Source organism: Chelonia mydas, chromosome 27 (assembly GCF_015237465.2).
Source record: "Chelonia mydas isolate rCheMyd1 chromosome 27, rCheMyd1.pri.v2, whole genome shotgun sequence".
NCBI lineage: Eukaryota > Metazoa > Chordata > Testudines > Cheloniidae > Chelonia > Chelonia mydas.
In genome coordinates, this window is record NC_057860.1 from 9467290 (window position 1) to 9494009 (window position 26720).

Consider the following 26720-nt stretch of genomic DNA (forward strand, 5'->3'; position numbering starts at 1 on the left):
TTTGCCTCAGTTTCCTAATCTGTAAAATGGAGGATCACTTTATTCTAGAGAGGTCGAGCAGGGTGTTAATGTTATTGATGGAGGGGCCAAAGCCTTCTCAGTCAATGAGATCTGGATGAAACCTGAATAGGAGATGACACGATTCTAGCAGACTGTAAGCCCCTTGGAGCAGAGACTGTTTGTGTGTTCTGTGTTTGTACAGCACCTAGCACAACGGGGTCCTGGTCTCTGACTGAGGCTCCTAGGTCAGTGGTCCCCAAACTTTTCGGGGTTGTGCCCCCCCTTTCCCCTATCTGCTCTCCCCAGAGCCGGCAGCGGCGCTGTGGCTCCCAGGGGAAAGGTGGGGGGAATCACAAACAGGAGTAAGGGTTGCATCTGGGGCCAGGAGCATAGCTGAGAATGGAGCCTCTGCCAGGGGCTGAGGTGGTTGCATGGCCAGGTGTAGAGCTGCTGCCAGGCTCCCTCCCCACCGCTGTGGGGGCTAGCTCAGGCCCTGCCAAACACCCCTGAATGTTCAGGAGCGCGCCCCACAGTTTGGGGACCTCTGCCCTAGGCTCTATGGTGATAGAGACAGTAAACAGTAATCTGATCATCTTTAGAAAATACTGCAAAATCTTCCTCTTCAAGAAAGCCTTTTAACCATAGCACAAATGACTCTCACACCACTGACATCCACATCTACTCAGCCTAAAACAACTCAGATGGAAACAAAGGAAAACACCCCGCCCCAAGCAGAGCTCACACCCCCAAAAGGGAGAGGAGTCATTCCACTAGAGCCTTCGCTACTGATTTTGGGTCTGCCTTTGCTGCAGAGGGGACTCGAGAGATTTGCACTGGGGTTGCTCCTCTCGAGCTAGCCAAGCTCAAGCGAGAACGGCCCCACTGAGCGATAACCCTGGAGCGGCTGTCTCCACACTGATGCGGCACTCACTCGTGTTGGGCCCCTCATGTGAGGGCACATCCCTGGGTTCTTTGTACGGCAATAAGCTGGACCACTCTATGAATTCTTTCCCAGTGACTTGGGGGATAACGTGTCTGTCCTTTCTGGGCACACAGAGGGAATTGTGGGAAGGCATAGGAGAACCAGCAGCGCTCCACCGAAGCTAAGCTGCATCCACACTCCAGAGCAGTCAGGGGAGCAGCTGACAAGTTGTGCTGACTGAACCTACACCCTTGGCAGGCCAGCCATCTTGAGTGGAAAAGCACACCTACCCTCCGGTGAAAGGATTTTGTGTGTGGACTGGACTCAAGTTAGGGGCAACACTCGAGTTAGTTCTAGCTCTTTACGTGGAAGAAGCCCAGACACTGCAGTGATGGGTGACAGCATAAAACCCAAAGATATAGAAAAAGTGCCATGATGAAGAACAAAGTAAAAATGCCACTGATGTGTTGTCATACCATGAAATCAAAACCAGAGCTGTAAAGGATGGGCGCTGCAGGACGATAGAAGACACTTCACCCCAACTTGGGAGATAGTGTCACCAGCTTGATAGAGGAAATTAATTAAAAAAAAACCTTTCCACTGACGAGACAGCTTTTCATCTCTAGATGTAGAGGTACTCTGCAAGGCAAGCCTCACTATCCCCATTTGACATAGCTGTGAAATACTTACTCAAGGTCACAGAGATGGCGAAGTCAAAAGGACACCCATGGTGGTGCAGCAAGACGAACAGAGAATGCCTAAGGTCACACAGCAAGACATCAGTAGAGAAGGTCTCATTACCCAAGGAGACCTGACTCTCAGCTCCATGGGTAGCAGCCGTAATAAGGAACAAGCTCCCTCCAGTCTCCTAGGAACTGCCCCAGAGTCCATCCGGAGCAGAGGGGAGCTATGGATGTTCAGGAGGGTTATGCGGAAGGCTCAGGGTCCATGTACCACTGGCTAGATGCAAAATTTGTCCTCTGTTATAACTAAACCGGAGGGCAAAGAGTGGTGGGTGCAACAGGAAGGGTGGGACAAGGCTGGACAGAAGAGCGCTCAACATGCCACCGAAGTACTAGGTTAAAAATACTCTTGTGTTCAAGAGAGGCAAGAACAGGAAGGAAGCAGGGGTTAAGTCTAAGCAAAATGAGCATGTCCAAGAGAGATTAATTCAAACAAGTCCTTCAGAGGGGACAGGACTCCAGAGGCTAATTCTGTACGGTGGGGAGCAAGAACCTATGGATTCTTTGTATTCCTCTTACACCAAAAACTCCACCCTGGATTGCAGCCATTGGGTTAGGTGCTTTACAAACTCTTAGGTGCCTAAATACCTTGCGGAATCTGGGCCAAACTCCCATTAAAATCAATAGGAGTTAGGCATCTAAATACCTTGGAGGATCTGGGCCTTAGGGCTTGTCTACACAGGGAAGTTATACTGGTATAAGGTAGGATGTGATTTTAAAGCACTGTAGTTATAGCGGTATAACCCCCGTGTGGACACTTATTCCAGTATAAGCAGGCTTGGTTTTGGTTTAGCTTGTTACTTGGGAAGGGCTTTAAGCTTACCCGTCTCCCCCAAAAGCCACTTAAATCAGAAAAAAAATGTGTCTGTGTGTGGAGTCATACCAGTACATCAGGTTAACTACATTGGTATAATTATACTGGTGTAACTGGTCAAAACTTTCCCATGTAGACAAAACTTTAGAAGAGTTCATCCCTGCCCTGAAGTGCTTACAGTAAGGACAAGACAGACAGATACAAATTCTCTTCTGTTGACTCTTTGTTAATATGTTGGTTTTTTGTAAGTTACAATTCCCCCCAACCCCTGCCAGATTCCCTTTCACACAATAGCTCTCCCATTCCCAGCCCTGTCCAGCTGCCACAGCCCCAGACTCATTAGCTTACTTTCCAGTGTTTAAAAGTGATATTAGACCAAAGATCCACACACGGAGCCCCAGGGAATAACTGTTCATTTTCTGAGCATCACTACTGTCTCCAGCACGGTGCAAACATATATGATAAGACACACTTTGCCCCAGTGAATTTACAGTTTAATTACCATGTGCTGATCCATTAGAGCTTCCATTATTATACTGGGTCTGTAGCTTCTTCCTCTCCCAAAGTGACAGCTAGCAAGGATGGCTTAGCAGTCTAAGCATTAGGTTTGAGACACCTGGGCTCCTTGACACCATCAGTTCTGATCCCAGCAGAGCTGCCCTCAACCTTTTTTCCTTCCTAGGTAGATATAAAATGTAGACCATTTAGTTTACTGGGTGATGGTAGGTGTCAAAACTGAGACTCTGCCTATGCCACAGGGATGTTTACAATCCCATTGCACTTCTTGTAAAAGTAGGAGCTTACCTCAGTGTGCTTGGCTTTCCCTTCCCACACTGTTCTGCAGTATACTGCGTGGTGTTTGGTCACTGCTCTCCACCCCAGAGCCAGCTGCACCTCCGTGCTGCTGCTATAATTTGTTAAGTTTTGTAAAGCTCTTTGGGATTCTTTAATTTAAAAAAATGCTTCATATATAATAAATGTATGATAATATTAAAAATCCCAGGGCGTGTTTAATGATGCTAGCCTAATAATTACTTACATTTTTATAGCACCTTTCATCCCATGAGATCCCAAGGTGCTTTGCAGATTTAATGAGCTGATCAAGAAACTATGCATAGGAGGCACTTCATCTACCACTGAAATGCAGCTACCTCTGGGGTGAGATAGAGCAGTTGTTTGGGAACCCTACACAACAGTCTAGGGCAGAACTATGTCATATCCATCTGAAACCGTAGGGGGAATGTAGAAGATAATTACCCACACTGGAATTGCCCCAGGATATCTTGAGCCATGCCACAGGATCTTCAGTGAGCACGTGGTCGGGGCTTATGATTTATATCCTTTCCGGGGGGGGGTTGCAGTATGGGTTACATACCGCTAGAGGTTGTACAATGAATGATGTGAAAGGAGACTGTAGAGGGAAGAGGACAATGAGGAAATCAGAGGGCTGATAAGGATCTGTGGCTGATTGGCAAGTGTGCAGCTCCATGTGTTGAAGAAGCTCATATGAAGGCAGAGGTGTGGGTTTGGTTGTTTTTTTTCCTTCCTGGCTGACATGTCTTTTCATGTCAAAACTTGGATCAAAGAGAAAAATAGAAGTAGCCAAAACAGACTCCTTTGTGGGAATAGGAACTGAGTTTGGCAGCCAACGTCTCTGAGAGATTCTTACTGGGGAAACTGAGAGCCATCACTGGGATTGTCAATCACTAACAAAGAGAGTGTCCCGCAAGGGACTCGGGGCCTGCAGAAGATGTACAGGAGAGGGGCCCAAGGCTAGGAGAAAAGTCAAACTGCTCTAGAATGGTATCTTCTATAGGGCACCATTCGGCCTTTGTGGTACAGATAAGATGTTTGGGAAAGTATTTCATTGTCTTGAGAAACAGGCCTGAACTGGAAGACCAGATCAGAAACCCTTCCTTCCCTGAGATACCAAATCCAGTAGGCAGATCTCTTTGCTCATAGCCATCTCAATCATCCTGCTCTCTAAGCTGCAGGTTCCTAAATTTTTGCATTTCAGTTGTAATTTTGGAGCACACACTGAGTTTATTTGTAATTTGAATTAATTCACACAGGCAGGTATTGCTCTTGCAAAGACAGACCACCCTCCCCCTTCACCTGAGCCGCCTTCTCTCTGTGGTCAAAAGAGGCAGCCCTGATTCTATTAGGCTGAGATTCTTCCCTGGCCACAGCAAGGGCTCCCTGACTCTCAAGTTAGGTCTACATCAGCCTCAGTATAGATTAGAACAGCCTGGGGACAGCTCTGAACTGAGCCAGCTGGTAGGTTATGACTTCCAGGAACCGATGGGAGCAAAGATACTGCAGCCATGTCCCTGTAGCGAGTGCAGTAGGCGGTGAGACACAAAAGTCAGCTATGCTGGCTGTATGCCATGGGGGGCTCTCCAACTTGCTTGTCCCTTTTATTTGAGGTTTCAATTCAGTGATACTCAGACTGAGGCTCACGAGCCGCAAGGGGCTCTTTAATGCGTCTCCTGCAGCACATGCTATTAAAGCACTGTGTGATTTAATTATTAACCGATCAGGATGCTTTAACTATGCTATTCACCAACTGTAGTTGATTAAAATAATAATACTTGGTCAGTCATTTTGCTGTGAGAAGTTTGTATATTTATTAATATTTCCACGTCATACCATTTAAATATGAATATACAGTACTATAGTAAATGAAACAATTAATTCACACTTCTGTGGCTCTTTTGGATAATGCTGATCGCTAATTCGGCTCCTGAGCCACTGAGCTCTGAGTATCATTGTTGTAAATGAAAGATCTCAGGAGAGCTTTATTGTAACCCTGTATTAAAGCACTGAGTCATTTTCATGCTGTACTAATTGTGACCAGGTCAAATCTGTTTGTAGGTAATTTACATACAAAAAGAATTGCTTAGAGAACCTCCCACCAAACTTCACCTGCTGTGCACAACAGACAAGACAATACAAGAAACAACCCCAAGGACCAGAGGATACGTGGTCAGAGGCGACACTCACTGTGGGTCACAACCCAACTGCTGAGCCACAGGGAAAATGCTACCAGGAACCAGCTCAGGTTAATCATTTTGAACCCTCCCCTTTCCAGTTGCTCCCACTCCCTTGCCCTACCCTCTTTTACCCCCTAACCTGGTCACAGTGGAATTCTTGCCCCCTCCTACACTGTGTTCAGCTCTGGGGCAAGGGAAGTCGTGTGCCTAAAGGCCGTGGGACAGGCTTCACAGCCTCTCAAAGCAGGGCCTCCCCGAGCACCGTGAGATGCAGGAGCAGGAAGAAAATAGCTCCACAGCAATCCAGCATCCTCTTCCAGCCCTATATCTCCCACCAGCCACGTGTAGCCAGCAGCCACCCACCCACCAAGCAATAGCCCCACCAGCACCAAAGAGCCACCCCTTAGTTTCCTGCAGTGACCCTGTTCCCGCAAAGCACTGGGAAATTCAGATCACAGTAAGAAGCCATGGAAGAGTGCTATAAAGAATACATAGCTCTTATTTAGCGCTGCTCGCCAGTAGAGCTCAAAGCACTTTACAAAGGAGGTCAGTATCATTATCTTCATTTTCCCTTGGGGGAAACTGAGGCACATCAAGGTCAAGTGACTTGTCCAAGAGCACCAAGAAGGCCAGTGGCAGAGCCAGGAATAGAACACAGGTCCCTGGGGTTGCAGTCCAGTGTGCTATCCACTAGAGGCAGAATTCTGCGGGGAGGAGGTTCTAGGTGGAAAAAGATTGAGAAACTTGGAGGTAGGGTTTGGAGCAGCAGACTGCAAATCAAGACTACTGTTTTTTCTTGCTGACTGCCAATGACATGGGTAAATCATAGAATCTCTCTCTGTCTCAATTACAAACCTAAAAAGTTTTACAATGCCTCTGTGAGAGAGATAAATACTTGTACTTTCATAGCGGCCTTCACAATACAATATGTTGCCCTTTTATAGCACTTTTCATCTGAGAATGTCAATGCACATTACAATATTAACTTAGCCTCACAACATCCCAGTAAGTTAAACGTTATTACCATTTTACCAACAGGGAAACTGAGGCAGAGCAAGGTTAGGTGATTTGGCCAAGGTTACACAGCAAACTGGTGGCAGAGGTGTGACTAGAACAGTCTCCTCACTCCCAATCTGCTGTTATAACCACTAGGTGCTTTTCCAGCCGAGCTGCTACCAAATCTAACCTGGAGGCGGCTAGATGTGAAGATCTTAAATTCTTGGGGCCTAATTCTGCGTAGTCACACCAGTGTCAAACTGGATTAACTCCACTGAAGTCTGATCCTAACTCCATTGACACAACAGGCCCTGACTTTCCTACCACAACTGTTTTACATCAGCGTAACTCCACTGAGGTCAATGCAGCTACTCCTGATTTACACCAAGGAAAACAAAACTCAGGACCATCAGCCTTCCTGAGTGACCACATCTTTGCCTCAGTTTCCCAATCTGTAAAATGGAGGATCACTTTATTCTAGAGAGGTCGAGCAGGGTGTTAATGTTATTGATGGAGGGGCCAAAGCCTTCTCAGTCAATGAAATCTGAACCAAACCTTGCAGGGGTAGAGTGCTACATGAATATAGAGCAGGACAAGGTGGATGAGGTAATATTTTTTAATTGGACCAACTTTTGTTGAGGAGGGAGACAAGCGGTCTTTCAGGACCTGAAGAACAGCTCTGTGTAAGCTTGCAAGTTTGTCTCTCTCACCAACAGCAGCTGGTCCAGTAAAAGATATTACCCCACCCACCTCTAATATCCTGGGACCAACGCAGCTACAACAGCACTGGAAACAATCAGAACACTTACTAATATTTGGCACTTGCCTTCAAAGCACATTAAAAGCATTCTTCTTCATAAGCCCTCTGGAATGTAGGTAATATATGTACTATCTCCATTGCAGAGATGGGAAAACAGATACAGAAAGATCAAATGACTTGGCCAGTGCCATACAGTGAGTCAGTAGCAGAGCTAGGAGAAAACTCAGGAGAGCTTCTGGTTCCCAGTCCTGTAACCAGACCACATCTCTCTCTACATGTACCTTTATGCTTCATATATTCCGTATCAATGGTAGGACACTTAAGTGCAACAAGCCCTTGATTAAATGAAAATTGGGCAGCATTTGCATTATGCTAGAGGTTCATGCTTCCATGCACCCTTCAGTGAAGCTAACAGACAGGGGTCACTGCTGTTTCGAATATAAACCCCCCATGCTGCTGAAGAGCAACTAAGCCCAGGACCCAGTCACTTTTACTCAGAGCCAAAAGACAATCCATGCGTGGGTTGGTGTTAGCCACAGTTCCTCAAAGCTCTCAGAGCATTGCCGCAGCTCGCCCAGCTCAGATGACTTTAATTAAGTGAAATCTCACTGTAATTACCTAGATGAGGACAATAGAGTAACGGTTGGTTTAGGCAGCCTGGGATCATTTACACTACTGCTTTATCCGTGCTGCAATCAGTCAGCATTAGCCTCTTTCTCCAGCATAAGAGGTTCGAGGATGTGTAGGCATGCCAATACTAAGAAGTAACTGGGGAGATGGGGGCACAGAAATGCATGCATAGAGAGAAAGCAATTGAAAGTTTTTTTTAATCTTGCTGCAGGAGAGACTGCGCACGCAAGTGCCAGCAGTGTGTCTGACTCTGTTCTTATTGGAGTTTTGCCATAGCCCCCCTGGTTGCAGGATTCCATGCAGCAACAGAGGGATCCCAGAAAAATGAAATCACATATGCCTGGAAACTGTGCTGGGTTTGCAACAATTGCATGCAACACTTTTGCAATTTTGTGGCTTCTGTCTTTAATACTTGCCCTTATTAACCATGCTACAGGATTCTGTGGTGCCAGTGGCCCAGATTTTACGATGGCAAGACTTGCAGGTTTTTGCATCTTTGCGGTTGTTGTATAGTACAGTAGTTTTAGGTTTCATTGAGAGTGCAAAGAGTATTAATCATTAGCCCACCAACCCTCCTCCACAGCCAGGCAATCACTCCAGGCTACGGAGCTCAGCACCTACCCCCCTGAACCCTACACTCATCCCCCTTCCATGCCTGGCACCCACTCCAACCCCCTGAGTATGGCACCCATCCCCCTTCAAAGCCTGGCGCCCACTCCACCGCCCTGAGCGCCCCCCCCAGCATGACCCCACTCCACCCCTGACCCCCCCTTTCACCCTGCCGAGCTCACTGACTTCTACCCCTCTCCAACACCCAGCTTGCCCCCAGGGCGAGCCTCTCACGTGTGCACCGAACCCCCTGCGCCCGCTTCCTCCCCTCCTGCTGGACTTCACTTGCTGGCAGAGGTGAGCACAGGAGCCGCCCTATGGCGCATGCGCCAACTCCATCCTCCTCCTTCTTCTCCCCTCCCCCGCCGCCGCCGCCTATGGGGCTGCGCGCGCGACAGGCTGAAAAGGCGGCGCGAGGCGCCTCGCGCGCGCTCCCTTTCACTCCCTTTTTTCCCCCCCCTCCCCTCCCTCCCCCCTCATCGCTCGCGCTCGAGCCTGAGTCGCGAGACTGGCTGCGGCGGCCACGTAGCGCTGCGGCGGCGGCGGCGGCTGAGGGGAGCGGGAGCCGCGTCCGGCGGCGGCGGGGCCTGGGCCTGAGGCGGCAGCTACGCGAGCGCCGCGGCGGCTTCGGGGGCTGAGCGGGAGGGAGGGCCCCTGGCGCCCGCCCCCCTCCCTCCCTCTCCTCCCCTCCACCGCCCGGCATGGACGGCGGCGGAGGTGGTCCAGAGGGGCTCGGCCTGGGTGAGTAGGGGCCGCCCGCCCGGCAGGGGACCCCGGTCGGGCCTTGGGGGCAGCCGGCTGGCAGCGCTAGGCCCGGCCTCGGTGGGGGGTGGGGGAAGGAACTTGGGCAGAGTCGGGAGGCGGCAGCAGCTGAAGCCCCCCGGCGGGGGGGGGGGCGCACCCTGGGGTGCGCGGGGCGTGCACCGGCTGCTGCACCTTGGGGGCAGAGGGGTCGTACGGGCGGGAGGGGGAGGGGGGGTTGCACCAGCTGTTTGCAGCCCGGGCAGGTGGGGGGCTGGGTGGCACGGAGCAGGTAAACCTTCCCGTGCTGCCTCTTGCGTTGAGCAAGTGGGGGTTACATTTCCGCCCACCCTCTCCCTTCGCTCGGGGATGGGCCCGGGTCTCGCCATCCTCCTTCCCCCCCGGAGCGGCGGCATTGCGTGTGGGGCAATAGAGAGATCAGGTGCAGCCTCTTCCCCGCTGTCACCTGCGGGCTGTGCACCCGCCACCCACGGTGTGTGCGTGCCCCAGCTCGGCAGGGGTGCGTGGGGGCTGCTACATGCGTCCCCTTCCCTCCTCTGCTGCTGGCTCTGGAGTTGTTATGCGGGGAGGGGAAAATGTATTCACCTCCTCTTTCTCCCCCTGGTGATTCCTACTCTCGGGCTGTGGGCCATGTTTTCTAGTTTCTTCAATCACTCCATAAGGCACACTGCCTTGATGATCCCAGGACAAACCGTGCAGTGTGCATGCTTCCGTTTGTATGGAGCTGTCCTGCGTGCAGCTCAGGGGTCTGTGAATGTCTGGGTACCTGCACTGTAAGAATGAAATGGTTAAGCATAACAGTATTATAGGTGCACTCTTTTTTATATATTGTGCCTGAGGTTTTGGGTCTGGGTGTAGTAGAAGTGATCTAAGGAAGAGTGGGGGAGGTAGTGTGTGCGCTGAGGATATGAGGGATGTGCATTTTTTCAGAGGATGACCTGAGCCTTATTGTTCTGGGAATGACAACTGGTACATGCTTTGTTGACAGTGGTGTATGCGCGATGAATCAGGAGAATGATGCTGGGGTGTGTGTATGCACTGAATAGAGGAGATGCTCTAATGTGCAAGCATTGATTTGTGAAAGATGGTCTGATGCACCTTGATTTGTCATGGCATTGACTGCCCGCCTTGTTTGTTCACGTGGTCTTAATGTGGAGTTAGCCTTGTGCGTCCACTGGGTTGAGCTCTGTAACCCTGTTATGCCGGTACTGAATTGCATTGGTATGGGTTCTGGGCTCATAGGGTATGTTATGGGGAAAGGATTGGGTGGGTTGAAACGTTTAAAAAGTTTAGTATCTTTAATGACATTTTATGGACTGTTTTTGGTTTTAAAAAAAAAATCATCCCTTTCCACTTTAAACACCTGATGTGGTTTAGTATAACCAGTGGTACCTTGTTTCTAGAGTCTTTTCCCTCCCCTTTTCACCCGCTTAAGATACTCTGTCTATTTTATGGTGATTAATCAAGCACCTACAGTGTGTCTGTGCTGTATGAAAAAAAGAACCCAGTCCCTTCCATAGACAGTTTACACTCAGATCCTGATATTGACAACATAAGTCAGGGGTGGTGCAGATGTTGGATAGGACGCTTCTCGGAAGTGTACAATTGAGAGATCATAAAATGTAAAATCATTCAATAGTTTATATTGACTTTGTAACTATGCAGTTTTGCAGTGCTGGGGAGAGGTGTTTTATGCATTTATTATTGTACAATTTTTAGTGAGCTGTGTTCTCAGTTTTTTTTCAGAATTGTATCTAGTGATTTGGGTTTCTCCAGCTACCAACTTCAGAACTGACGTGCAAGAAACTAGATCTGGTATATTTGTGAAGGTCAGTTCAGAATGAAAATAAAGCTGTAGTATGAAGTAGCTTGTGTAATCGTTTAGCTTTATAATGTGGACTTATGTCATTTACACTAGCAGAAGCTATTCGGCTTGCACTTTTAAGCTAGTACTGTATCACTGGCCTATTTTAAATGATCCGATGGGTTAAGTGGTACTGCTTTTTTGTTTGACACAAATGTGAAAATACAGAGGTTCAGTTTTTCCTATGAGAGTACATCTTTTGTGAGGAGATCTCTAGTTTAGTAACAAGTTAGCTAGATTTTAAGGGTAGTATATCAATTTGGACATGTAGGATGCTGGGAGAATCTGCTTTTGTTTCCTGAGTGTTAGGGTTAGGGAATGTGAGAATATCATACTATAATTAGAGTTGAGTAGTTGCATATAAAGAGGAAAACTCTATGTATACGTATAGGAAGTTTATTCCCCACTTAGAGCTAGGGGAGCTTATGTAGTATTAGCCTCAGGAAGAGCTGGTGAAAAAATCCTTTAAACTCATGCAGCTAAACTTGGATAGACCTCCGTAAACAAGAGAACATCTTTCATCCTTAGTATCATGTTTTATATATGAATGTTTAATTGAAGAGTAGCGTGCAGACAGCATATTCCTGAGACAGCGATAGAAATGTTTTCTGTGATTCCAAAACTGCATGCCAGAAATGACTTATGTTTATTTAGCACTCTATATATACTAGTGCCATAATATGCCTGTACAAAAAGCAAGCCTATTGTTCCTGTTATGTTAAATTTCTTTTGTAGGGGCAAAGAAGTGGCAACCTGTTGAGGAGATAATCTCTTCTGAAAACCTGCTTCTTTGGGTCAATATTACAGAACTTTTTCTAACCATTTACTTACTTAAATTCCTACAACACAGAGCAGCTAGTCATGTAATGTGTTCTGCTATGAGAACTGCTCTCTTCCTGTGAGATTCAGCGCTTGGCTTGTACTGGAAGACAAACTAGATAAAATCATAATTTTAAAAAAACCCTAAAATTTTTAAAAAATACTTGTGCTGCTAATTCTTTACATTCTTCCCATTTTATAATCTTAAATTACTAAAGTAGATTATTGTATGTTTCTTTAACTTCCTAATTGTTAGTAGAATTTCAGATTTTACATGGAAATTTTGTCCATTAAGAAGCTTCATATTTAAAATGTTCATCTATACTGAAAAAGATAAGTCCAGGGCATTGTTAACATCTTTACTGTAAGAACACACATTCAGTCACAAAATTGATAAGCAAATACCCCATACTGTAATTGCAGCCTATGCCATCTTCGGTTATATTGAACTTTTATAAGTCAGGAATGCTAAAATATTTCAAACACGCTAATACTTCTCCATCAGGGTTTGAAGTCAATGGGATTTATACTCCTGAATTACATAGGTGCTTTAGAATATCCTACCCTTAAATGCCTTAAATATGGGTTTAGGATCCTAGCTTTAGATTTTTTTTATTTGTGTGTGTGTGTGTGTATATATATATAAAAAGCTCATATTAACTTTATTGTATTGTAAGTCTAAATAACTTTTCATTATTAACATTGATGCTATTGTTTTGAAGTAACAAATTTTATACCTCTAAATATTTAATACAAATACAGTTTTTGTCTCATACTGCAAATACTTGTGTACGTGCTTAACTTTACGTGAGTTCATGTCAGTAAAGTTACTTATCTCCTTAAATATTTGCAGGATCAAGTTCTGCAATTTTGTAAAATTCAAATAAATTACCCTAACAGTAATGTTATTTTTAAAAAGAAAACCTTTGTAATTTAGTTCATTATAAATTTGAATCTTCTAAATGTGCAATAGTACAAATGTTCAAATTGTTTTGAGGCTTCATAAAACTGAGTAATTTATATCACTCCACTCTGCTGGAGGACAGTTGCAGAGGGAGTGAAACTCTTGAGGTAGCTGTGGTGCCAGCAGCTCAAACTCATTAGTACAAACAGCTTGCATTAGTTTCCTTGACACTTTCAGACACTCTTCCCTAAGGAGGTTTCAGAGTAGCAGCCGTGTTAGTCTGTATTCGCAAAAAGAAAAGGAGTACTTGTGGCACCTTAGAGACTAAAATTGGTTAGTTGGTTGGTTCATCGGATGCATCCGATGAAGTGAGCTGTAGCTCACGAAAGCTTATGCTCAAATAAATTGGTTAGTCTCTAAGGTGCCACAAGTACTCCTTTTCTTTTTCCCTAAGGAGGTTTCAGACCAGTAGTTTTCTCTCAGGAGAAGCACTCAGATTTTAGCCATCCTAAGCTTTGCAAACTGCTGCAACCAGAGCTACATTCAGAGTTTCTGGAGTTCTTGCTTGCAGTTTTACTCCTAAATTTGGAAATTTGATTATTTTTGTGGGAAAGTGTGTTAAAAATGGAATATAGGAAAGAGTTCAGTAGTGGGCTTGCTTCTTGTTGCTGCAGTGCAAAAAAAGGTTTAGTACTAAATTAACATGCAGTTATGAAGCTTCAAAAAAGTTTTCTCAATATAGTTGCAAAAACATCTAAAAGCACCCTTGCTCTTATCTGTGCTGAACGTTTGAGAGTCTGCCAAAAAGTGTACTTTAAAAAATATACTATAAGCCTTTAGAATTGAGGATGACTACTATACTTTCCTTGACAAGGAGATTTGAGTTCTTGTGTCAACAGTATTGGGCTCCTCGTTGTCAGCTGATATTAAACCTGTCAAGCAGTTTCATTCTTTTCCAAATACTGAAAACGTCTTTAGTCTGTTATTTCTAAAGGAATATCTGAGGTGGTAACCAAGCTAGAGAGACGACATGGAGACAGGTAATCAAGTAGTATAAGAGTACAGATCTGCTTAACTTTTATGGTTGAAAATTTATGGGCTAACATTCTGTGATCTGCATACCTTCATTTCTTTGAATGTTGTACACAATAAGATGGAAATATTTAACTTGGAACATAGCTGAATCTTGCAGATGCAGAGGGCTTATTGGAACTTTGGTTGCACTGTGGCTGGCTGGTTTTGATGAAGACAATAAAAATCTGCTCCAAATGCTACACTTACTCAGAGGCATTGCTTATTTAAACCTGCTCAGAGTTTGTGGTGAAAGGGGTGTTGTAAGACTTTAATGTCTGAATGAATGCTGTGTCTGAAGTCAAATCACATGGCAGGCCTAGTGTGAATTTTAGTGGTTAATGTAGGCAGCAGATTAAATCAGCAGAGAGATTGGACATTTACTGTATGTTAATCTGATTGCTAAAGGCTGACAGTCCTGATAGCATCACTAGAGTTGTGTTCGACATCTACAGAATACTCATATTTAGGATTTCAGCTAAAGTGAATGTTCTTTGCAACTTACATTTTAAAAAAATCAAGCAAGCTGGGGTTTTTTAAGCAGTAACTTTAATAACTCTCCTTCATACACACTTTGTTTTTTGTTTATTCCTTGCAAGTTAGATCCTTTCATAAAATACGAAATGGAATTTGTATCCCTGACTCCAACTAATTCCTCTTGTTTTTCAGTCTTAGTGGATCAAGGGGTGCAGCTACAGTTAACTCAGTGAAGGAACCTTATTTAATTAGGATTTCTTATAGATTTCTTGATGGGATCAGTTTACTATCATTATCTCCTCTCTGGGTTCCCTATTCTTTCACTGTGACCAAATCTGTGAACATATCTGGGTTTCCTAAAGATTTACACTGGGAAAGGATTGGCACATGGATAATACGGTTGGTTGCAACCTCAATTCACAATAGGATGGCATCTGCTACCATTAATGCACCTAGATTTCCTGTAATATAGCATTGCACTTGGATCCAGATCACTGTTAATAATACTTCTTTCTGGAGACATGCACTAGGATGGGATTGGCCTTCAATGTACATGACTTTCAGTAAACTTATGCTGTGAAAAGACAAGCTCTTGTTCAGAGAAGTGATTTTTGGAGTTTGAGACAGGGACCAAATTACATAGCAATAACTCTTCCTCACCCATGTCATGTAGTGGCAAAACTGGCTGCTATGGCCCTCTAGTTCAGGACTCTCAACTTTTCCACATGATTGTATCCCAAGGTTCACCTCTCTTAAAAACTACTTGCTTACAAAATCAGGCATAAAAATACAAAAATGTCACAGCACACCAGTACCGAAAAATTGCTTTTTCTCATTTTTACCATATAATTATAAAATCGACTGGTAAATATTGTACTTATGTTTCGGTGTATGGAACAATATAAACAAGTCATTGTATGAAATTTTAGTTTGTATTGACTTCGCTAGTGCTTTTTATGTAGCCTCTTGTAAAACTAGGCAAATATCTAGATGAGAACCACTGCTCTAGTTTGTCTGGTTTTTGAAATGTGCAGGTCTTCAATCTAGTGGAAGGATTAAACCTAGTCGGTAAAAAACCCCACTTCTGCTATCATGCTATGCCTATCTGCCGGTAAGCCATGGCTCCTGCATTTTAAAGATATGGAACAAATTGTGTGCTATTAATTGTAACTTCTTATCTTTGTTTTCTTAAAATGTACCTCAGTCATGTCTGAAATCTTTGTTTTGCATGCCCTTATATCTGTTTTCTTTCTCTACTTCTCTACTTCCTTCTCTATTTTTCCATTTCTCCTACTTCTCCCCTAAATCAGTCTTTTTTCTCTTCCTTCTTTTCTAACTTTTACCTTTCTTTGAAGACAGGTTCCTGATCTTATGTATCTTCTGTAAACTTAGCCAATTTATGGGTGATTTAAAATAATTAAAAATAATCTCTCCCACAGATATCCATTTGTGCATTTAGCCACTCTCACATCCTCACTTCTATTCATCCTCCCATCCAAACATGTAAAATCCAAAGAACTAGATGAAGTTAAAGTTCCCCACTGTCTCTCAGCCATCCATCCTCATCCACAAACCTCTGACTATTGGGAAAGGGGAGAATACTGGGATTGCTCTTATTGGCAGTTTATCAGTCTAACGTTTTCTAACCTTTTTCTGTTCCGCTAGTCTCACACTAGACATCCTGGGCTATTGCAAGGCTGGTATTTCCAATGTAGCCATCGTCAACCCTCTGATTTGGGTCCATGTCCCCAATAAATATCTCTTCAGCCCACCTCTACAGCTATTCATAGCTTTTCCAAGATGTGAATTTGACCTGAATTTTGATACTTCCATTGCTACCTGCAGTTTCACTCTGGGTTTGCCAAAGCTATGAATAGTAGCTGAAGGTTGTTTTTGCAATTATAAGAGCTTGAAATATATTATTTTAAAATGAAAGCATAGGTTATGCATAAGCTGGTGGCATTTGTCTGAGAGAGATTCCTATTTGCCCCAGACAGATGAATTTTTCAGGCTCTGGCAAAAGTGTGTTTCTCCGCTTCAGCTCTCATGAAGCATCTTAGGACTTGTTAAGGCACTACTTCTCTCTCCTTGCTATCTCATTGGAGATTGTAGAGTCTGGTAACACCCACCTAAGCAAATCGGTCATTTTAGGAGATCACATCTCTTTATTATATAGGCTTCCAGGACCAGTAACAGGAGTACTGTTTGCTCATACAGGTGCTTTAGTCCAATTATGTGAAGGCACTTTGCAAACATGAATGTAAGCCTCCTCACCCCATGAGTTAGGTTTGCAGTACTACAATGATGGAAAACCTTAGGTGTGTGCTATCCTTATCTTGCACAGAGGGGAAGTGAGTTGTCCCGCCTCACGGCATGAGTTAGTGGAAGAACTGGGAATAGAATCCAAGAACCCTGTATAGCAGTGTCTCTTGTGCCAGTCCAACAAAAGAAGGTTGACATGAACTATTTTAATGGTACAGTGTGTCTGCACTGGCCATCGTGGCTGATGTAGACCTGTTCAGCATGTCCAGATATAGCACTCACTCCAACCGCTGCAGTACTAATGCATTCTGAGTACCTAACCCATAGTTTCCAGCACAGGTGTGAAAAGTAAGGTTTTGTAGGAATGGCATTACGTGGCTGGAGAGGTGTTGTACCAAAAAATTTTTGAGATGTGAACTGTATAACATTTTTACTATATAAAATGTGTTTTGTCAGAGTAAATGTTAGAAGTATTGCATAAACATGTTTTTTATTTGTTGAAACAAGAAAAGCCTTAAGTTTACATGCATTTCACCTTGTAAAGCAAACTTGGTATGCATAAAATTACAGAAGCTTCAGTAGGTCAAAACAAAGTACAGTAATTAGGAATATAGGAGATCATTGAAAGTTTGCAGGAGCATTGAGAGACTGTGCAAGCGGACCCAGTTGAGACAGTAGCATCAGCACGTTTAGAACTTGTCAACTCTAAACTTCTTTTCTTAAAAACTTTCCACCGTTGCTATTGTGGCTGCAGTTCCACAGGTGGTAGTGCTAGCATAGAGACACCGCCACTTACATCTTAACCACCATGTTGGCTAGACTTGCTCTGAGCAGGGTTCAGGGGCCTAATGGTTTAAATGCTGGCAGCAGATCTAAACTAAAACTCCAAACTGGTGTAATCTATATTGGTGGTGGCAATGGAAGGGGATTTTTAAGAGAATTAATTGCAGGCAAAGCCTTTTTCTACACTATTACTATAGTGGTGCAGAGTTGACTCAGTATAAGATTCATGATGGTGAGTTACGTTCCAAGCAAATGTGGTTCCAACTGTGCATAAAACAGTTATGCACCCATTGCAAGCAATTTTGCATGTGGATATGAGGTGTGTGACGAGCTTATTATTGTATAAGGCTCTGTTGAACAGGGGAGCACATTTAACACCATGATCTGTGGGCATATTTCAAAATTCTAAAGCAATAAGTTTAAAAAATAAAGTTGGTTTTAAATGCACGCTTCCACAAAGCTCAGAAAGAGCTTCATATTTTAGTGCAAACTTTTACCTTTTATTGCCCTCAGCAAATCTGAAATGTTTAATTTATTAAAACATTTTAATTTATAAAACACCAGTTAATAGGCTGGAAGTGAGTCAAAATGTCTTTAAAAAAACAAAAACAAAGAGAGTCTGATAGTTTTGTCAACCTAGGAGGGATGAGTTAAGACAAATGCTCAGGTGGCGTGAGTCCTCATCATAGTGGACTCACAGTAAAGATTTTGATTTAAGTTGTGATGGTGGATGGTTGGTATTGGGGCACATTACCTGCTAGGATGAATAATTTAGGATAATTGACAAAATTTTATAGTCAAACAACAAAACTCTTGTTAACATTTTAATTAAGGTGACTCCTAGGAGAGCATTTATAGAAAGTAAGTCCTTCCAAATGAAACCATCCCCATTCTGGCCCACCATGTGGTGTTAAAGGCCTATCCATCTTAGGGCTGTCTGCATGGGGAAACTAAGGGCTTGTCTACACTGGCACTTTACAGCGCTGCAACTTTCTCGCTCAGGGGTGTGAAAAACACACACACACCCCGAACGCAGCAAGTTTCAGTGCTGTAAAGCACCAGTATAGACAGTGCACCAGCGCTGGTAGCTACGCCCCTTGTGGTATTTTTAGAGTGCTGGGAGAGTTCTCTCCCAGCGCTCTGCCGCTACTACTCAAGCCACGTTAAAGCTCTTCAACATCAGATTCATTCAGGAGCAGTCGGTGTTTGTGACACTTCACAAATGGCAAATATCAATCAATAGTTTTGTTGTAAAAACAACGGAAAGGCAGAGACTTAAACTTGATAAAGTTGCAACCTTCTATGCTAGTAGATGTTGCTTTCAGCGTAACACAAAATGAGTATTTTAAAGAAATAATTGAAGCACTTTGCTCAGGATATACTCTTGAGAAATGACCCAGTAAATGAGTAGAAGCAGCCATAGAGGGGAGAAATGTGCACATACACAATGCTATTAATTCTATATCTGAAAACAATATTGTGTCCAAGTTGCTCACAATAGCATCCAAAATTTCAGAGAAAAGTATGAAAAAGGAGGTTATGTGACATTTTCTTATATAAAAGCATTGAAATGAAGAAGACAGTCTTCTCAGGAGCACTTATCTTAGCTGTCTGATGTTTCAGTTTTCAGAGTGGTAGCCATGTTAGTCTGTATCAGCAAAAACAACTAGGAGTTCTTGTGGCACCTTAGAGACTAACAAATTTATTGGGGCATAAGCCTTTGTGGGCTAAACCCCATTTCATCAGATGTGTTTCAGTGTTCAGTATGCTCTTTAAGCCCTGTGGATGAAGTAATACTAATACAGACCTGAAACACATTGTGGAAACTCAAAAAAATTTTCTCAACCACTCCTGGGCCTAAAGATCATTTCATTGCTTCTTTTTTTTTGATGTCCCATTTTTTGGTGAAATCTAAGGAATACTGTGTGTTTGTATCCAGCTGCCATAAGAGTGTTGAAGAGGACTTTGGTCAAAATATAGCATCTATTTTATACAACAAGGGACTACAGAGAAGCACTAAACTTACACTGGGTGAGGTTTCAGTGGGACATGACAAATTATAGCCTGATAACACTTCTTTCTCAGTCTCGGTGGAAATCTGGCTTGATCTAATTAATGGCAAAGAACTGGAACCATACAAGAAGAAAAGAAGGTATGGTCCTTCTTTATTATTTAGCTAATGTGATTGATCCCAAAGACAAAGGTCATAGTTGGGGCCCAGAAAAAGAAGAGTCTGAAATGTGATTAGAACAAAATCTTAAATTCTCTACTCTTTTTTTGCATTTAAAGTTGAAAATCCACATTTCTGTCTCCAATCTGCTTTTGAAGGAGATTGTCATTGTTTGTTCCATTAAATAGTGGGAAATTGTAGAAGTAAAATCACAAGACAGGACAGTTTAATTCAGAATTTTTTCAATGTTTAGAAGACTTCCACTCTTGTCCAATAAGCTCAACATCTGTTGAGTGTATTTTAACACAGTTGGTTTGGTTTGGGTGAAACTTCATTATAGGCTAGGTCGGCGGTTCCCAAATTTTTTCCTGAAGTGACCCACTAACTGCATTTTCTTTTTAGTGACCCACTATTACATATATGCACCTTCTGCAACCCGAATCCCAGCCCAGGGCAGAGGGCAGTTCCTCGGAGGGGGTGTTGTCTGAGTGCAAGCATGCCTTGCATTCACCCCACACAGCAGTGGTTTCTGTCCCATGGGGCTGGGGCTGGCTCCCCACTCCAGATGTTGTGACCTGAAGCAAAGGGTCGCAGTACTACTCAAGTTTGCCCAGCTGTCCCTCCATCACGACATTAGGTATAACTAATTAATAGACTGGGAATTTGATTATGTTCAAATAAATTACAGCATTGCAAACTTTTAATTTTGGACAATGTATGTGTTTTATGTTTGAGGAATAAATATACATATGAAATGCAAGCTATAGTGTGTGTTTTATCTCATTTCATAAAACCTTTGTAGGTTTTATCTATTTCACTGCTGTTTTCCATTATTTTGAGAGTTGTTTTGTTGGGCTGTTAATTTATTATTCTGCACTTTCTAATGTAAAAAGTTGTTCAGCTGTAATTAATCTTCATGACCACTACAGATGTGGTCTTATGATTTTTTTTGGGGGGAAAGGGGGTCAAAATCTCAGGTCAAGTAATATGAAGCCTATTGGAAGTAGAGATTTTTATTGAATAGTTTTAGTTCTTGCACTTTTTAAATTGTCCTAGATACTATTGGTAAAAAATATTAAAGTTGCATGATTAATTACTCAAATCCTCAAATGCCAAAGTTGAGGTTACATGTGCAACTGTACCTCTGCCTTCTTGTGTGGATGCATTCTGATAGTCTTTAGTTATGATCCTATGCTATTTCCCAAATACACTATATCAAATAAAATTGTAAAACTTTAGATAAGGCAGTATCTTGTATTTTTTAGTTTTGGTATCTTTACACTGTTTTATTTGCCAAAATGATCTAGTATTTTTAGACTTCTAAAATGTTTTCTATCTTTAATGTATATGTTTTAATAATTTAATCAGCAGCCATTTACTATACCTTTTCTTTCCAACCATCAGTCTTTAGGTGCCATTTTGGAGATGAGGCAATTAGAGCAATAGTTTAGTGAAAAACTGGCTTGTATATACTAGTGTATTTCACTAGTGCTTTGTTGTAATCACATGTTGTGTAAGAAAGTTTACTGTGTGCATGTCATAGAAATCAATTTAATCAATTCTCATGTTCAATATAGTTATACACAGTAATAGAAACTGTACATGTTCATATAATTAATATCATTAATGTATATTATTGTCGCCCGTAGGAGCCGTAGTCAGGGACTAGGGCCTGTTGTGCTAGGAGCTGTACAAACACAAAACAAAAAGACAGTTCCTTCCCCAAAGAGTTTACAGAGGGATAAGGATCAGATTAAAGGTTGCATGTGCAGCCATAACTGTAATTTTCTGACGTGTGTGCACATCAGGGTAACCTTAAGATTGTCAATATAATATTTGATGGAACTCCATGGATTTTAGAAGGAAAGAGAGAGAAAATGAATTTTATAGTGGAAGTATGACACCATTAGAACATCCTATCCTGTCCACCTTGCAGGGTCCTACTAAGAGTTTGCTCTCTGCTCTGAACATTAAGGAGTTTGCAGAGGAGAATCCATTATCTGCAAATTTTTAGGTGTGCAGCTTTTATCTTAAGAGATTCATGAGGAAAGGGTCATTCCTCAATCCCTGCACATTTTATAGGATATTTAGCGGTCTGTGTTGGAAACATACACCTTTTGTTTCCAGTTATTGATGTGCCATACTTCCACTGATTTATGTGGAAAACGTTATTTGTATTATGTTAGCACCTATATGCCCCAACCTGAAATCATGGCCCCATTGTGCTAGGCACTACCCACAAAAAAAAGTAAGAGTCCCTCCCCAAAGACCTTATAATCTAAATAGAATAGGCAAAGACCTGGTCTGTACTGGGATTTCAGCCAGTGGTGCAGCTACACCAGTACGGACACCTAGAATATACACAGTTTAGACTGATGTAACACAATTTGCACTGGCTCAGTTTTCTCTGTCCTGACTGTAACTCTCTCAGCTGTAGAGTTGTTTGGGAAAAAAATTGCAAGAGCATGTGGGAAATATTTTTTTTCACTCATTCTCAAAACCAGCTAATGCTTCTTTGCTAAAATAATAATAAATAGTATAATTAATCACCCTGGGGTAGGGAATGAACCTGGGACACTATCCCAAAAAGTGAGTTTCAGAAAATTTTGAGTGCCTGAAAAAGCAGGCAGAATAGAGTTCTGCAACTTTGCTGTAACAGCCTCTCCCACTATAACCAGCACAATTGTTTGTTATGATTGGTTAAAATCAGTTGACTCTGCAATTGGTACTAAATGGACTCAGGTTTGGTACTGCTTTAAAAGCATAAGTCTCTAAGCACAAATTTATAGTGGTTAAGGGTAATTGCATTTTTTTCTCAAGCATCTTCCATTCTTTGCTTCCTGAAGGCAACTCAAGAAGCTAATTTAATTTACAGTCTAGTGGACTTTTTTTTTTTTTAATTTTTGAGACTTCTTAGCCAGTGCTGAAATTATAATCAAAATGCCATTGGGAAATTGCAGTTTCATTGCTGACTTTGTCTGTTTTCCAGGAATTTGGATTAGTAGAGACGTACACTAGTTGTTTAAATAGTAGTCTGATTCTACATGTGCACCTAGACTTTATGGTTTAGAATGAACTATGGTGACACTCAGAGCTCAGTGATTCAGGAGCCAAATTAGCGATCAACATTACCCAAAAGAGCCATGTAGAGTGAATTAATTGTTTCATTTACTGTTTATATAAATATAATATAAAATTCTTATAGCAAAATGACTGACCAAGTATTCTACAATTGGTAGTAAAAGCATTCTGATTGGTTAATAATTAAATCACAGTGTTTTCATATTGTGCTGCAAGGAGCTGAAGGAGACATATTAAAGAGCCACTTGTGGTTTGCGAGCCTCAGTCTGAGAATCTCTGGGCTAGAACATATTTCAAGGTAATTGGGCTACAGACATAGAAAAACTATCTAGGTGTATTATTGGGTTATCTAAAAATAACCCCAAAAGCAAAGAAAATTTTGTCTACATCATACAGCAAAGACTATGGGATTATAATATTTTAAAGAATCCTGCCAGAACATCCTCTTCAACTTTCTTCCATGTGAATTTAGTGCTTGCAAAAAATTCCAGATCCATAGATTTGGAGATTCCCTTTAGTTACAGATCTGTAAGACGTTGTCCCCCAATTCTGACCTGTAGGTACAGTATAAGATCCTGACTTAATTAATGGAGAAGGCCTCCAGGTTTGCCAGTCTTGTTTTTACACTCCAGTTGTAGGACACTGATGCAAGGTATCTTTTTCTGAAATTGGAGATGTCCAGTCTGCTCCACTTTTCCATGGGAATATTAAATATTTGCAGGCAAATGGCCAACTCCACATAGCGAATATGTTGCTTGCCAAATTGGTTAAATAGGTGTCTGAGTGTTTTTAAGTATTGTCTAAAAGAAATAATATGGAACCATTAGAGAGGTGGCTGGAGACCTGAATCTTCACATTTGCTGTTGTAAATGTCATAATGCAAATGTTAAATTCACCTAATGGTCTTGTGTGCTAAGTCTCTGGAAGTCTTTTAGCTTCTTTAATTAAGGACAACTGCAGAGTGTGATAGTTCAGTGTTCTAAAAATCAAATTTGGAATATTTAGACTCCCTGGTTCTACAATTTCAAATACCAGCAGATTGACTTAGTCCTTTAACATGTTGAGGTGTTTTGGATGAGGCATATTTTTTAAAAAAAAAGACATTAAATATATAACATGCCACTTTTTATAAGAGTTTTCATTTGGTTTCTTTAGCCAAAACACACACTTCTGCCCCAATCATGGTGTATGCTGTATATTTATAACCTGGGACCTAGTGCACCTGCTGATTGCCAATATAATTAAAAAGAGTTAACTGGCCACTTTACCTTGAATAGTCCCTTGAAGTATGAGTTAAGTACTAATGCTAAACAATCTATTCCGTCCTGTATTAAGCTGTGAGACACTGAGTAAGGCCATGTCTACACTAGTAGGCTTACAGCAGCACAGCTGGACCACTTGTGTAGCCGCGCTGTGTCGATGGGAGAGAGCTCTCCTATCCACATAAAAAAAACACCTAAATCAGCGCAGACATAGTGCTGTGCACAAGAGTGCTTATGCTAGCACAACTTATGTCACTCAGGAGTGCGTTCTTTCACACCCTTGAGCGACATAAGTTTTGCCAACATAAGTGGAAGTGTAGACATGGCCTGAGTTTCCCAGACCTGAAGAAGAGCTCTGTGGAAGCTCAAAAGCTTGTCTTTCTCACTAGCAGAAGTTGGTCAAATAAAAGATATTACCTCACCCACCTTGTCTTTCTAATATCATGAGACCCACAGGGTTACAACACTGCATATTACAACTAAAAGACATTCACAATTCTTAACTGCTTCAGATTTCTAAAGCACAGGTAAAGTGGGATTGCTTAATAGTGGAATGAGGAAAAGGTAATAAGTCTTTTGAATTATACTTTCTACTGGTGTGGATTGTGAATTCTCATTGTGTGGATAAGAGATTCTCAAATGGCAAAATGCTGTTAGGAGAGGCTACTTGCTTAAAAGTCAGAGTGGAACTTGTTAACGTGACAAGATATAACTTGACCATATCCATTTCAAAACTTGTTGCTCTTTCTCTGGTGTTTTTTTTTTTTTTTTTTTTATTGAAGCAGTAAGGAAAAGCCTATCTTTCAGTCTGTCTGCACCAAAAATTTCTTATAGGGGGAGAGTGGGGAAAGGTTAAAAATAAAAAATTAAAATCTATTTTTACATTATCATGCTAGCGGTGAAATTTTTAGTAGGTCTCTTATTTAATGGATCACATCTGTAATCTGCATGTATCCCTTTAAAGTAGGCTGCTTGCATCAACCAGGGCTTTTTATTCTGCATTGTAAGCAAAATTTAGATTCCATAACAAGGAAGCAGTTTTGTAAGTTTTATTTGTTCTGTGGGCCTGTATGTAAAACTAATTCCTAATGTTTGTGTACTGTTAATATGCGCTTTTCTGTAAAATCAGTTTTGGCCTGGGTTTTTGTGACCTTTTATTATTAAAGTTGGGCGCACTTATGCCACATTGGTGGAAGTGAAGTCCAACACAAATGAGGTTTAAAATAGACAAATTTAGTTTATTCTACTTCCAACTCTGGAATACTGTTTGCCAGTGTAAGACATTTTAATGAATAGTTTCTGAATCAAAGTAAGTACTGAGCTTAAAGACTAAGGCCTAGTCTACACTTAAAACTTGTACCATCATAGCTGTGTCAGTAAGAGGTATGAAAAAATATCTGCTTGTGATATCTGTGCTGACAAAACTCTCAGTGAGACACAACTATGCCAACAGAAGAGAGTTTCTGTCGGCATAGCTAATGCCATTTGCAGAGGTGCTGGTCCTATACCACAGAACTCCTCTTTCTATTGCATATATTGTGTCTACGCTAGGGGGCTATGTTGGCATAGGCTCTGCAGTATAGACATAGCCTGAGAGTCGGCTACTGCAGTCTTTCTTTCTTTTTCTCTCTCTCTCTCTCTCTCTCTCTTTCTTTGAATCAGTCCTCAAATCTGTGTGATGGAAGTTGGAGAGCTGCAAGGAGTGTAGAGAATAGGACTTGAAAACTTCACTCTTCCTTATGGTGAGTACAGAGCTTTCCCAAGCAAATGCCACCAATTGTATACAATCTAAACTTTCATTTTAAAAAAGTAAGTTTCTAGCCTTCATGGTTGCAAAAATAATCTTCCAAGTGATAACTAAGTATAAACCCAGTGCAGTGCTGTCTTTCTATGTCTGCAGAGACCACTGCAATGACTCTATATAAATGCTTGTAGGTTTGCAAAGCTACAGCAAAGTGAAAGCCCACCAATATCTTTGGCAGTTAATCACTGCTGATATTGGGAACCCTATGGATAGCAGCACAACTGGTAAGAATTAGGTCAATGTCACTCCTGCCCTGGAGAGCTTCCCGCAGTGCTGTAAGTGGTTGTGGAGTGACGTAAAATGCGTCATCTTCCTGTCTTCCATGGGAGCCACGAGAAGTAATTCAGCGCACTTGTGTAGTAGGCACCTAGTTGTTCACAGTGTATGTTGGTAGCTACACAACTATGTGGTGCATGGAGAACCATGCTAAGCAGGAATAATTTTCATCTGTAGATCACAAAATGTGTTACAAATGGGATAAGCATTATCTCCATTTTACAGATAGGGAAATTTGGCACAGAGGTAGGGTCACCTGGTGAGTCAGTGGCAGAGTTAAGAATAAAAGCCAGGTTTTCTCACTCTGTCTGGTCACTATTAACCACACCACTCTGAGGAGATGTAATTTAAAATCTATAGTCAGTAGCACTCTGTACATCCGACTCAGACTGGTCTTGATTTAAAACAGCTGATATTGAATCAAAGTTAGAACAAATAATTGTTTGAGTTCATTGCTGGGTAGATTTTTCTATTTTTAGCTGGCAGATAACATGAAGAAATGTGGTTTTTCATTAGAAGTAGCAAAGGCATTGTGTGAAATGCTGCTCCCACATAGATGCTTCCTCCACCTACACATTTGTCTGCAAGTCAAGATTTGGTGCACTTTTTGCTTCTGGGCTTTATGCCTTTAACTCTTGTAACCTCACTTTTTAGGTTTTTCCAGTGTAGTCTCTGAATACGAATTTCCTGCAGGTGCCTCATAACTATTCATTTTATA

General features: G+C 42.2%; 1 protein-coding gene across 3 annotated transcripts in view; it reads left to right on the plus strand.

Moving 5' to 3' along the window:
- ZNF652 (zinc finger protein 652) overlaps positions 1 to 26720 on the plus strand; it is a 52189-nt gene that overhangs the window by 9296 nt on the left and 16173 nt on the right. Inside the window, exon 4 of one of the 3 annotated variants that reach the window (XM_037886664.2) lies at positions 5354 to 5540. The gene's annotated coding sequence lies outside the window, so the exon portion shown is untranslated. Of the gene's footprint in view, positions 1 to 5353; positions 5541 to 8865; positions 9209 to 25584; positions 25665 to 26720 lie in introns of those variants that run through there. The other 2 variants (XM_037886663.2, XM_037886665.2) reach the window with 2 other exon arrangements.